The sequence below is a fragment of the Melanotaenia boesemani genome, chromosome 3 (genome assembly GCF_017639745.1).
Source record: "Melanotaenia boesemani isolate fMelBoe1 chromosome 3, fMelBoe1.pri, whole genome shotgun sequence".
Classification (NCBI taxonomy): Eukaryota; Metazoa; Chordata; class Actinopteri; order Atheriniformes; family Melanotaeniidae; genus Melanotaenia; species Melanotaenia boesemani.
Genome location: NC_055684.1, coordinates 85,865 through 97,245, shown reverse-complemented (window position 1 = coordinate 97,245; position 11,381 = coordinate 85,865). Strand labels below are relative to the sequence as shown.

The 11,381-nt window shown below is 38.0% G+C and overlaps 1 long non-coding RNA gene across 1 annotated transcript; it reads right to left on the bottom strand.

Moving 5' to 3' along the window:
• Positions 1-7,914: 7,914 nt before the first annotated feature.
• LOC121637179 lies at positions 7,915-9,196 on the bottom strand. Its single transcript, XR_006009808.1, has 4 exons — positions 9,116-9,196; positions 8,381-8,476; positions 8,057-8,286; positions 7,915-7,936 (listed from the first exon to the last, which is right to left on the bottom strand). It is a non-coding gene; the product is annotated as an uncharacterized LOC121637179 (long non-coding RNA).
• Between the last annotated feature and the right edge of the window lie 2,185 nt (positions 9,197-11,381).

The following is an 11,381-nucleotide window of genomic DNA, read 5'->3' as shown; positions in this document are numbered from 1 at the left end:
TCTATGAAAGGTAATTAAAAATAATGCTGAATTGATTGATTAAGTTGTCATTTCAAAGATATATAGAAGAACCATGAAATATGTGTACTGTCCTATTGGAAATGAAGGAATGTAAATAAAGGATGACCAAATAACCTCCAGGTATGTCTTCCTTGTTCTTTTTTGCCTTCTTCTTTGGAGGTACATCTGTTGAGAATAATAAAAACTCTCTGTAAAAAGCTGTTATTTTAAAATTACTATTGCTGTTATTTAAAAAAAAACTGATGTCAGATAATCTAATAGGTGATCATTTCATTGAAGCTGACGGTATGTCCAGTGTGATATCAAATCAAAACTATGTCATTTTGACATGATATTCTGTCATCTCTGAGAAGAAATTGTCATTGCAACTTGTACGGAAACAGAATCTTTTACCACAATGTTATAATAACATAAGTTGGCATACTGGTGGAGTGCTGGATGGCTGGGGAGGTGGAGTGCTGGATGGCTGAGGAGGTGGAGGGCTGGATGGCTGGGGAGGTGGAGTGCTGGATGGCTGGGGAGGTGGAGTGCTGGATGGCTGAGGAGGTGGAGGGCTGGATGGCTGAGGAGGTGGAGTGCTGGATGGCTGAGGAGGTGGAGGGCTGGATGGCTGAGGAGGTGGAGGGCTGGATGGCTGGGGAGGTGGAGTGCTGCTGGTGAGTCCAACCTCAGTGGCACAAAAAGACAAAATGATGAGTGTGGGGCTGTTCTGCATGCTAGAACTGTTAGTTGAGATATTTAAATAGATTTGCTTACTGTAAACAGATGAAAATTTCTTCTAATTAAAATGTCTTTCATTTAGAGTTGAATTGTAAAATTATTAATGCATTGTTATATCATCAAGCTATCGTGAGTTGTTGATGATTATTAAGAACAGACTGATCTATATATTGAAATGATAAATGATTGCAGATAGACAAGCTTACCAGTGATCAAAACCTCATATAATGCCTTCATTCGGTCCAGGCACTTTGCAGCCTGATCCGTCAACTGCCATTTGGGGTGTATGACATGCGTATGCCAAGTGGCAGGCTTTTTGCCTGGTTTGGCAACAAACACCACAGCTTTGTGTCCCAGAGTCTGCAATTTCTCCAGCTAAGAAAAATGAATTATTGTCATAAAATCAGCCATAGCTTTGTGAAATACACTTACAGATGTACAACACATACCAACACAGATGCCTCATCCATACCATGTGAGGTGGTTTTGTTTTTTCTTTGGTTTTCCAACCAGCCCTCTTTCTTTGCCTCAAATCTTTGAAGCTTTTTTGCCAGCCTTTGCTTCCTTGGCTGCACTGTCTGGCAAGACTTGCAGGTCTTGGTGGCCACAGCAATCACTGCTTTGCAGTTGATGCAGTTTGTTGTGGTGGAGCCTCGTGGCATCTTGAACAGGGAATAAGAAAATATGATTTTTACCAGTGACACGGAAAAAAAAACACTTAATATTATCAGTGATCATGTTGTCCTTTCTTGTCTCACGGTCAGCCAGGCTGACACTCAGAGGATTGGCCTGGAGACCTTGGCAATTTGCCTGAGTCTTCAGTTAAAAAAAAAGAAGTAAAGTCAAATGAAATAGTTGACATGCTAAATCTATCTTGGGTGTTGACATTTGGGCATTGCAGAAATTCAGTAAATTGTATAGTTGTAATGTATACAATCAATACATCGCTGCAGGACTAAATGCTTGTGTGAGAAAAACAGACCATGTACATGCATAATCTGCTTAGTTAGTCATTTTATATTTGGTTTCAATTAGCATGTTATGAATCAATGCTTTATGAAATATACCTGCTGTTCATATAAGGCTTAACATGTAAGTGACAATAGATGCAAATGAACTATTTATGAACTATGGTTCAGCTACATTTCATTGTGCAGTGCCCCCATTGAATTAATATGTAAAGCAAAATAAAACATTCTTCACTCTTCTATGTAAAGGACCACAAATTTGTTCCACCTTTACATATATATTGATATGGAAATTCCTTATAATTATTGAATTAATTAATCAGCCACAAATCCAATTGATCAACATATTTAGTTACGTTGGCTGTCTTTTCTAGTTGAACTCTATTCTGAGAATACTTGTAAAGACAAAGTCATATTATCTAATGTTATTGTTAGTTAATTTGATAATTAGAAATAACTTAAGATGTCTGGGAAATTTGTCAGGTCCAGTTGCAACCCACAACTAGCTGTAATGTAAGCAACCGTGTACAGTTTACATCAGTGACTAAGCTGGAGTAGATTTATTGTTTACTATAAGTATGTCACCTATAATTATTATGATTAACCTACTACTAAGATACTATCAGATTCCCAGTATTTACAGTAAGAAAAACAGAAACAACAGTTGTAGGAGAACGAATGATGGCAAACACAGTAGCAATCACTGTTGGGTTACTTTAAAGTATTTAGTTATAGTTACTTGTTACTTCTTCAAAAAGTAACTACATTAGTAACAGAGTTACATATCATTCTAAAATAACTACTTACTCTGAAAAGTAATTTCCCTTCACGTTCTTTTCTTTTATTGTCTTTTTTATGTCTGAGGAGGGAAAACTTATGTTTGATATTCCAGTTTAAACTCTTCGTTTGTTTTCTCTAGATTAACATGCTAATAGCCTCTCCTGGTCATATGTGTGGCTGTGTGCACAACACGTCTTTTAGGCTGCGCACACTTATGTACCGCGTGGGCCATGACATTTTACTCTTTATTAGTCAATCATCATTACTTTGTCTATGTGGTTGCTTCTTCACCAGGAAAACAACTTCTGGCGCAAACATATGATGCTGCTTCATTATTAGCTATTAGCTTGTATGGTCACAGCAGAACACGGACCAGATATGACCCAGTTTTAATCGTATAAACTGGGTTTTATATGTATATATATATATATATATATATATATATATATATATATATATATATATATATATATATCTTTCAATACTAACGCGCTGTCAGGAACGTTTAGTCAGTTACGGTAATGGCGTTGTAATGATAAAGTTGCCTAATTACCCATTAGTGGAAAAAGTAAAGCCGTAACAACGCCTTTACTCCCTCACTGGAGGCAATAATAACATCGAAGTTAATTTGGAAGTTCACGTGTTGTTGGTAATGACCTCATGTGTGCTATTTTCTTACCATTAATAATTCTTTCCGCAGGTATATTCGTCAGGCTGTCATCAGCTGAACTGTGACCTCTCTGCCTCTTGGATTCTGGGAAGGTCTTCGCGCACCGTCATTGCCTCGCCACCCCCACTCAGCAGCATGCACGCACACACACGCACACACATGTACACAAAAATTAAAAGCCCTTTCTCATACATTTCAGTTTGACCTATAATCCCCAAATTTCTATCAGTTGTGGATAAGTTCAGACCTTGTCACATGAAACAATCCGAGGTGTGAATTTCAAACAATTCCAAAGCTTTCTGCTGTGAATACCTGCAAGTTTGGTGTTGATCAGATGAGGCCTGTAGCTCTTATCTTATATTAAGTATTATGACTACAAAAAACAAAAATACAGATTAAATATTAAGATAATATATTAATCATATATCAGGACAAAAGGTTCTTGATGGCCTGAAGTACCAGCCTATGCCCTATTCATTGACATCTGCTATAAAAAAAAAAAAAACATAAAGTGGTTCCTTGTGTGAAAATGTTCCAAAAGACAGGAGGTCATTGTTTTGTGTTCATGCTATTAGTCTTGGAACAAGATTGGTGTCAGACACTCCTTTAAAGGAGCTCCAAAGAGCTCACTTAACCTTTAGAAGCCTAGCTGAGACATGAAGCCTGTGGGCCCTTTTCACCCTGTTGCTCATTTCCTCTCATTTGGCCTCTACAGTAGACACAGATCTGAAACATGCACTGTGAGGCCTCTGAAAATAAAAAAATCATAATCTGGTGGAATCATTTCATAAGCCCCCTCCCAAACAGGAAGTAGCTTCAGGAAGTACATGGGGCCTCCAATTTTAAAATATTAGTTACTGACAGAAGTATGAATACTCCACAGAAATCTCATCTTATTTGGAGCAAATTTGGCTAAGTTATGATATGTCAAATACCGTCTGAATTGGACAGAAAAACATATTAAAATTTCAACTTTCTAGGTTAAAAGGGAAAAATTCAACCCCCTTGTGAAACTGTGGAAAGTGAGGGTCTGTGACTTGTACACTCTTAGAGCCTTTATGAGCAGTGTTGGGGATCAAATTTAGCTTTAGATATTTCTACTTGGGCTACATATACCAAAATTTACACACATAATTTAAGGTCCAGGAGGAGCATGTGCTGTAAAATTCAGTCATCTAGGTGCTAAGCGGATCGAACAATGTCCCAGAGAAATCATTAACCCTAACCCTAATGAGCGGCTCCTCAAAACCTGGAGTGGTTTACATTAGAGCTAGATCCACCAAAGGTTACAGTAAGATCATTGTCAGTAGGAGGACTGATTTATACATTTTCAGCGTCTCTTGTGCATCATTTTCAACAATCACTGAATTTAAGCCTCACAGCACTTTCATAGAACTTGTGGGTTGATAAGCCTTCACACCCTGGAAGTGTTTGTGGGCACCTGCCACATACCTATATGGATTTTTATATACTTTTTAAATATATTTTTGTTCTGTACAGTTTTTTTTTTATCTCTAATGCTGTGTTTTTTACACTTGTTTTACACTTTATTGCTGTAACACTGAAATTTTCACTGTGGGACAAATAAAGGATTATCTTATAGGTCAATGAATTTGCTAATATAGAAGACATTAAAATGTCACTGATTTCTGCTGAGCATCTGCCTAAGACATTAACTTTTATCTACCAAGTCAGTGTGTTCCATACAAACACATAAATGAACAACATACAGTATAGTAAAGGCAATCAGTTTCACAAAAGTCTGGAAAAAAGTAAGATGAATTCAACACAGGTGCAAGCACCATTAATGTTTTTGGTGAGGTTTCCTGAAAAGACCAACAAGCAACAGCATTTAACTGTCAAATCTATTTAAATTTAGAAATTACAATAGTGTAGTGCAGAAAATACATCCACAAATGTCAAAAACAAGAAATTTATTTGTCAGATTGCACAATTAATAGTTTTTTCCCCATGCAGGCATCAGTATATTGGTCATATTCGGGTGCTACGGTGACTGTTTTTGGGGGTGGTCAAAGTTCTTCATCAGAGGAGCAACTGCCCAAGTTTTCTTCATCAGTGGAGTCATCATCCAGAGACAATGCTTGCAATCCCAAAACGCATTGGTAAATTGAGCGAGCGGCACCCTGCTGAGCTTGTACTGCAGACAATCTCCTCCTCAGCAGACAGAGTAGCCCTTCACGTCCTCTCTCCGTCAATGCTTCAGTGCTGCCTGACAATAACATTAAAAAAGGAAAACATAAATGTTACAAACTACGGACATCAATGCAAAAAAAAAAAAAAAAAAGAAAAAAAGAAAAGGCTTGTCTTACTTTGCTGGGTGATCCCTTCAGAAAGCTGGGAGCAAAGCTGTTCAAGTATCTCAACCACACTCCTCAAGTACTCCCAGTGCTGCTTAACTTCCCGAACCACAATAACCTGCTCTTCTTTCAGTCTGGTCAGCAGCATTACCTTGTCATAAAGCCTTTTTTTATTTACCATGTCGCCATGACCTGCAATTCACATAAAGTTTTATCAGTTATTCTAAATTACTAGAAAGTAATTAAAATGTTAGACATGCATCGTCAACTACATCTAACATAAGCTCATTCACTAATCTACATATATCCATCTCCTCCCTGGCTTGTGTGATTCAATAAGAGCAATATCCCAAATCGTTACAACCCCAGCAGACAAAGGTGGTGGACTGCTTTATACAAATCCTTTTCTTGGAATTTAAGTAAGCAAACTGGATATGAAGGCAGTTGTATACATGTCTTATGTACTTACATTCCCATGGCCAGGAATAGTTTTCCTCAGCCAAGAGCTCATTCGGAAGAGGTAGTTTGTCGGTTTCCCCCATAGCAGCATTACGCTTTGTGATGGCATCTTCTAAAGCTCTCTTTTCTTCAGCAATCTTTTTCCTTAGTTGATGTCTCCGCTTGTTGCCATCTAGAATGTTAAAACACACACACACACACATCCTATAACATTTGTATAAGCTTACCCACTTACAGATTAGTGAACACCAATTTAAGGAAAAAAAAATAAAATAAAATAAATTAATGCACTAAATGCCCCCCATGTCATTAAAACAAAAATATTTGTGGTGTGTCCCCCCCTCTCACCAGCCTGACGATACAGCTGGTATTTTCTCTGCTTGATGCTCAGGTACAGCCCTTCAATGGTTTTCTCCAGGTCATCTTGACTGGTTGTTCCTTGTGGAGATGGATAAGAAAACAAACAAAATAATTTCACACCAAGTTCACAATCACTCTTTTAACAGCACTTTCACAAGAACAGAGAAAAATGACTCTTTGAATTGTTCATAAATGACAGTTTTCCACAGTACCTGCAGTCCACTCCTAAACATCAGACACCCATTGCTGGACTGTGTCTTCCTGTATCGACAGCTCTTTAGTCAGCTTATCAAGATCCTCAGATGCCTCAGAAATCTTTTGTACAGTCTGTCAAAATCAATATTGGAGTAACAAATTGCTTAGCCAAATTAGGCAAAAGTCTTTGCATCATAAAACACACTGGTCTAGTCTTTACCTTAATGTATCGTTTGGCCAATGTCAGGTCAAGGTTTTCTGCCTTCCGCTTGTTCCAGCCACTGGCCTGAATGGTAAGGATGTCTGTGCGGACTTAATACACAACACCTATTAGGCCAGGAAACCAAAACTAAATAAGTTAGATGCATAAAAAAAAATATTTACCAGCTTTTGACATGTACTTGGAACATATGGCTGCTCGAGAGAGGAAGCTGTTCACCTGTTCAACCTCCTCCCCTCTTGTTGTTCCTGCTCCCTCTTGATTTCGTCCTCCCCATTACAACTACAACAAATTTGTATGTTACCTTTTGGAAGACAGGTGGTTGGAAGAGGTCCAACGGTGCGAATGAGAAATAAGCCATTGGCAATTACCTCACACATCCAGGAATGTGCTTTAGCATGCATGATTGAGAGAAAGGGACGCATGTTTAACAGGTCTTCTAACTCAGGACAGTGGCCCATGACCCTCTGCAAATATGGCCAATATCTGCATACCACATCAGAGCAGAAGAACTGCACATTCTGTGAAGCAAGCTGTTTCTGGAGATATAAGGGATATGCAAATATCTCTCCACGGAACATATTCAGTCTCTTCAGTAAAATCCCATGATGGCAGACAGCAGCCTCGACACCTTCCTCATCTACTTTGCTTGCAGACTTGTTAGAGGACTCTCGTGCTGCCACCCACTCGCCTGCACCACACCTCCCTTTCCCAGGATTCTTATACAGATGAAGACAAACAGATGTACACAGAGCAAAGTGGTGTACATTAAAATTTAACCATTGGTAATATGATGTTATATGGGGTAAATACAATACAGATATGCAGACAGTGTATAATTTATAAAAAACAAAAATTGGAAATAAACTTTACATGTCGTGTTGCCCCATGGATGTAGTCAACAAAGGAGGTCACCTCAGCATCCTTGCCCAGAAACACACCTTCAAAAAATCCATTAGGTCTAAAAGAAGCAAAATAGGGGTTAAACGTACAGAAGGTTACATCTATGGCAATCTACAATTTAAGTGGACAAGAATTTTACCCACCCTGGTTGGCTCTTAAAGCGGTAAAGCTTGCGGTTACCATCCACTGCAACAGCCAACATGGAGGGTGTGCATGCAGGACACTGAAAGTGATTCACCTGAGACAGCCTCTCAACCTCAAATTTTGCATAAGACCATTCCACGAATGATTTCTGCATGATGTCTCCACATATCTTACCACTCTGATAGAAAAGAGTAAAAAAAACAAAAAACAAAACCAGGCCATGAAACCATATAAATACATATTAAAAGTCAATGTAGTAGACAATTGCTTCAATGATGTTGAATGATGATTATTTCACCCGACCAAAGAGTTTGGTGCGCTGTTCAAGCATGCTAACAAAAGCTTGCCGTGACATTCCTGGTGCAGTAATCTTGAGATCTTCATATGTAGTAAACAGATCCACTGTGTACAAAGTCTCAAAATGGACTGTGGCTGGCCAATAGCCACTTTCAACCAGATCACTAATACTTACATTCCAAGTCTGTCCACAGGAGCAGGAGACAGTTGGAAGAGACAGATTGTATCGCCCTGAAAAAAAGATAAAAGGTTGGATTGTTTATTTGCAAAAAAAAAAAAAATTTAAAAATAAATAAATATAAATAAAAAAAGGACAAAATTGTACCATTTATTCCAATCAGAATAACTTCCTTTCCTGAAGAAACAGTTGTCTGCCCAGTGGAGCAGTCACAGCATGGAAGAATTACTGGCAAAAAGCACTCTTGGAAAGAAATAAACAAATATTTTACATTCCACTTATGAAAATTATATTTAAACTTTACCATTTAAGGTATTTTTTTCCCCTCAATGAGGAAAAACTTCAAATACAGCTACCTAACCCAACATCCCCTGTTGGACTTAGACATTGTACAGATTTTACTAGGCCCATGTGATGTTGAACACAGAAATTACCTCTTTCATGGTAGGAGAATTTTCCTCCCTCTTCTTCCCTGATGTGAGTGGTTGGTGGCAGTGGCCTGTAGAATCCCTCTACCATGGATGATCTGTTATGGAGCACTAGGGAGTCGTGTATAGCAAGGTCACAGGCTGTACAATGCAGTGGTCTTGGCAAACAATCGTGACAATCACAACTGCAACCTTGGCTCTACAGTGGTGGCAAGTCGTATCTTTAGGCTTCTCAGATAACAACATCTGATTAACCATAAAAGGTCTCAATACAGTCCACTTTTCCAATGTGGAAGCTTTCCTATCCTTCCAATGTGAGGGGGGCTGGGTCTTCAGAAGGTCCCAAAAGAGCTTGTACTTCTTGGATGAGGGAGCCTTGAAAACAAGGGCAGGGTTTGGGGATAGGTACAAAGTAGCTGATAATAAAAATAATGAACACTGGCTACTAATCTACCTATGTCTTGAATGGTCCCAGTCATTCTCTGTTGTCCACTAGAAGATGGAGCACATGATGGGTCCGTGCTTCTGTAGGTGACTGTTGGAGTGTCAAAATTTGTTTGAAAAGGACAATATGATACAACTTTCAGTAAAAAGCATGGATTGATAACCTGTAAACAAAGTCTAAAGAGCAGTCGATACAGGAAGTCTAAACAAAGCTATTCATAATCTCCAGCTCTTGTCCCTAGTTTGACTTTTTGGGGGGGGAGTTAAGATCCTAACATATACAACAATAGGAACACCTGAGCTTTTATGTACGTACATACATACATACCTACACACACAAACATAAGAATCAACCAAGTACTGATTTAGTTGATTGACTTTTGTTCCATTATTATGTCATGCATAAATAAAATGTCATTATTTTGACAAAGTGACCAGAAAAAGCATTGGGGAAAAAAACTCACCTGTGGATGAACCACGTTCCTTTTTGGGAGAGGATTACCTTCCTCGTCCTCTTCGAGCCAAACAAATTTCTCCGGGCCTGTTTCCGAGACTTCTGCAGTCTATTTACGTTAAAATGAAAACAAAACCCATCATGAGACATGCGAGTGTTACATAATGAACATCATCACTTCATCAATTTCTACGGAGATATCTTGATCCTGAAAGCATTGCTTACCTTGCATTCATCCAAGAACACATTAGCAAGAAAAACAGCGTCGTCGTCTTCAAGCGGCTCCATACTGCTTCTCGGCGTTTTGACCGAGGCCTGGTTCGCGCTCCAGGTGTGTAAATAGGCAGGGGGCGTGAGCGTCGCTGTGAAGTTGCGCATGTCACCAGCACTTGCATCTAACAGCAGATAGTGGGCTTTGTTAAATGGGTTTTTGTTTAAATTCCTTAAATAATATATTTTATTACCACAGATTTAAGTTAGGTTTTTTTCAATTAATAATATATCAGTAATTATTGAGTGAAATTAGGTTGAAAGTGAATGTCGATTTAATTACATCTTGAGCGTACGTCACTGTAATGCGCCCACTATATTTTTATCGGTCATTTCCTCTATTAGTAAGATTTATGATTCAACACCCTTAAGATGTATGTTTTTGTCAGTTTAACACATTTACGAATAATGATATGATAATTATACTAAAATCACATAAATCATGGAAACCTTTTATCAAATAACGTTATTTACAATTCCATTACACGGTTTTTAAACACGAGGCCTGAGGTAGATAAATACTTTAGAATTTAAAGGAGTAAAATAATAATAATAATAATAATAATAATAGCCTAATAAAATGAACAGATCATTTAAAAAACAACTTCAATAAATGTTGCTCTGTACACTAAGAGACATACATGAATGGCACATGAACAAGCAACAGGGATCAAACAGTAAGAATTGTAAGTTATTTTGAATAAATGTTATACAGCACACATAGTTCAGTGGTTCTGACGACTTTTTGGATTTTAGAATGTTGTATTTTCATATTGCTTAAGTCCCTAAATAAATCCCGTATTTTCTATTAGTTTTATTTAATTTTTAATTATTCTATCAGTGCAAACAAAGGTACAGAACACATATCACACATAAAGTGCCACAAGCATATTTTCAATTGAGTTACTAAAAAATACACAATAAAAAATAAAATAAGCAGTAACCAGGTTGAAGAGGAACTCAGTCCGTGACGCACCATTTACATTTCTTCCGGTTTGTTGTTAATGTTGTTGTTAATAGCGTCCGTAGCAACCACTGTAGCAACAATCCGAAACGTAGTATTCCTACAATTTCGTTGAAGGATTGTACATCGAAACGAAAAAACTACTGATTGTGTAAATAAACCGAATGGATACTATGAAAAAAAAGTGTTCATTTGTCGCTAGAAAAGCTATCAAAACGAGGCTAAAGCCACAATCGATCTTAAAATATAGCATTTTCCAACAAAATTAGAAGGGATGTCCGCCATGTTTTTAGTTCACGCCGGGTAGAAACTCGGCAGTCACGTGACCCAAAGTACGCCCATAGAAATGACTAAGAAAATGAAACGTAACCATGCTACAATTTCAGAGCCCTTTTTGTGAAATGGCTACGTTTTGCCCTGTGGACAAACGTAGGTATTACACGATTTAGAGTGAGACTGGGTTGCAACCGAATGGTAGCAATATTATACTGTGTAATATTTATGCGCCAACTATTGGCCACCCCAATTTCTTTCATGAGGTAAATAAAGTACTGGGGGACATGGAGGGGGATATTATCCTTGCAGACT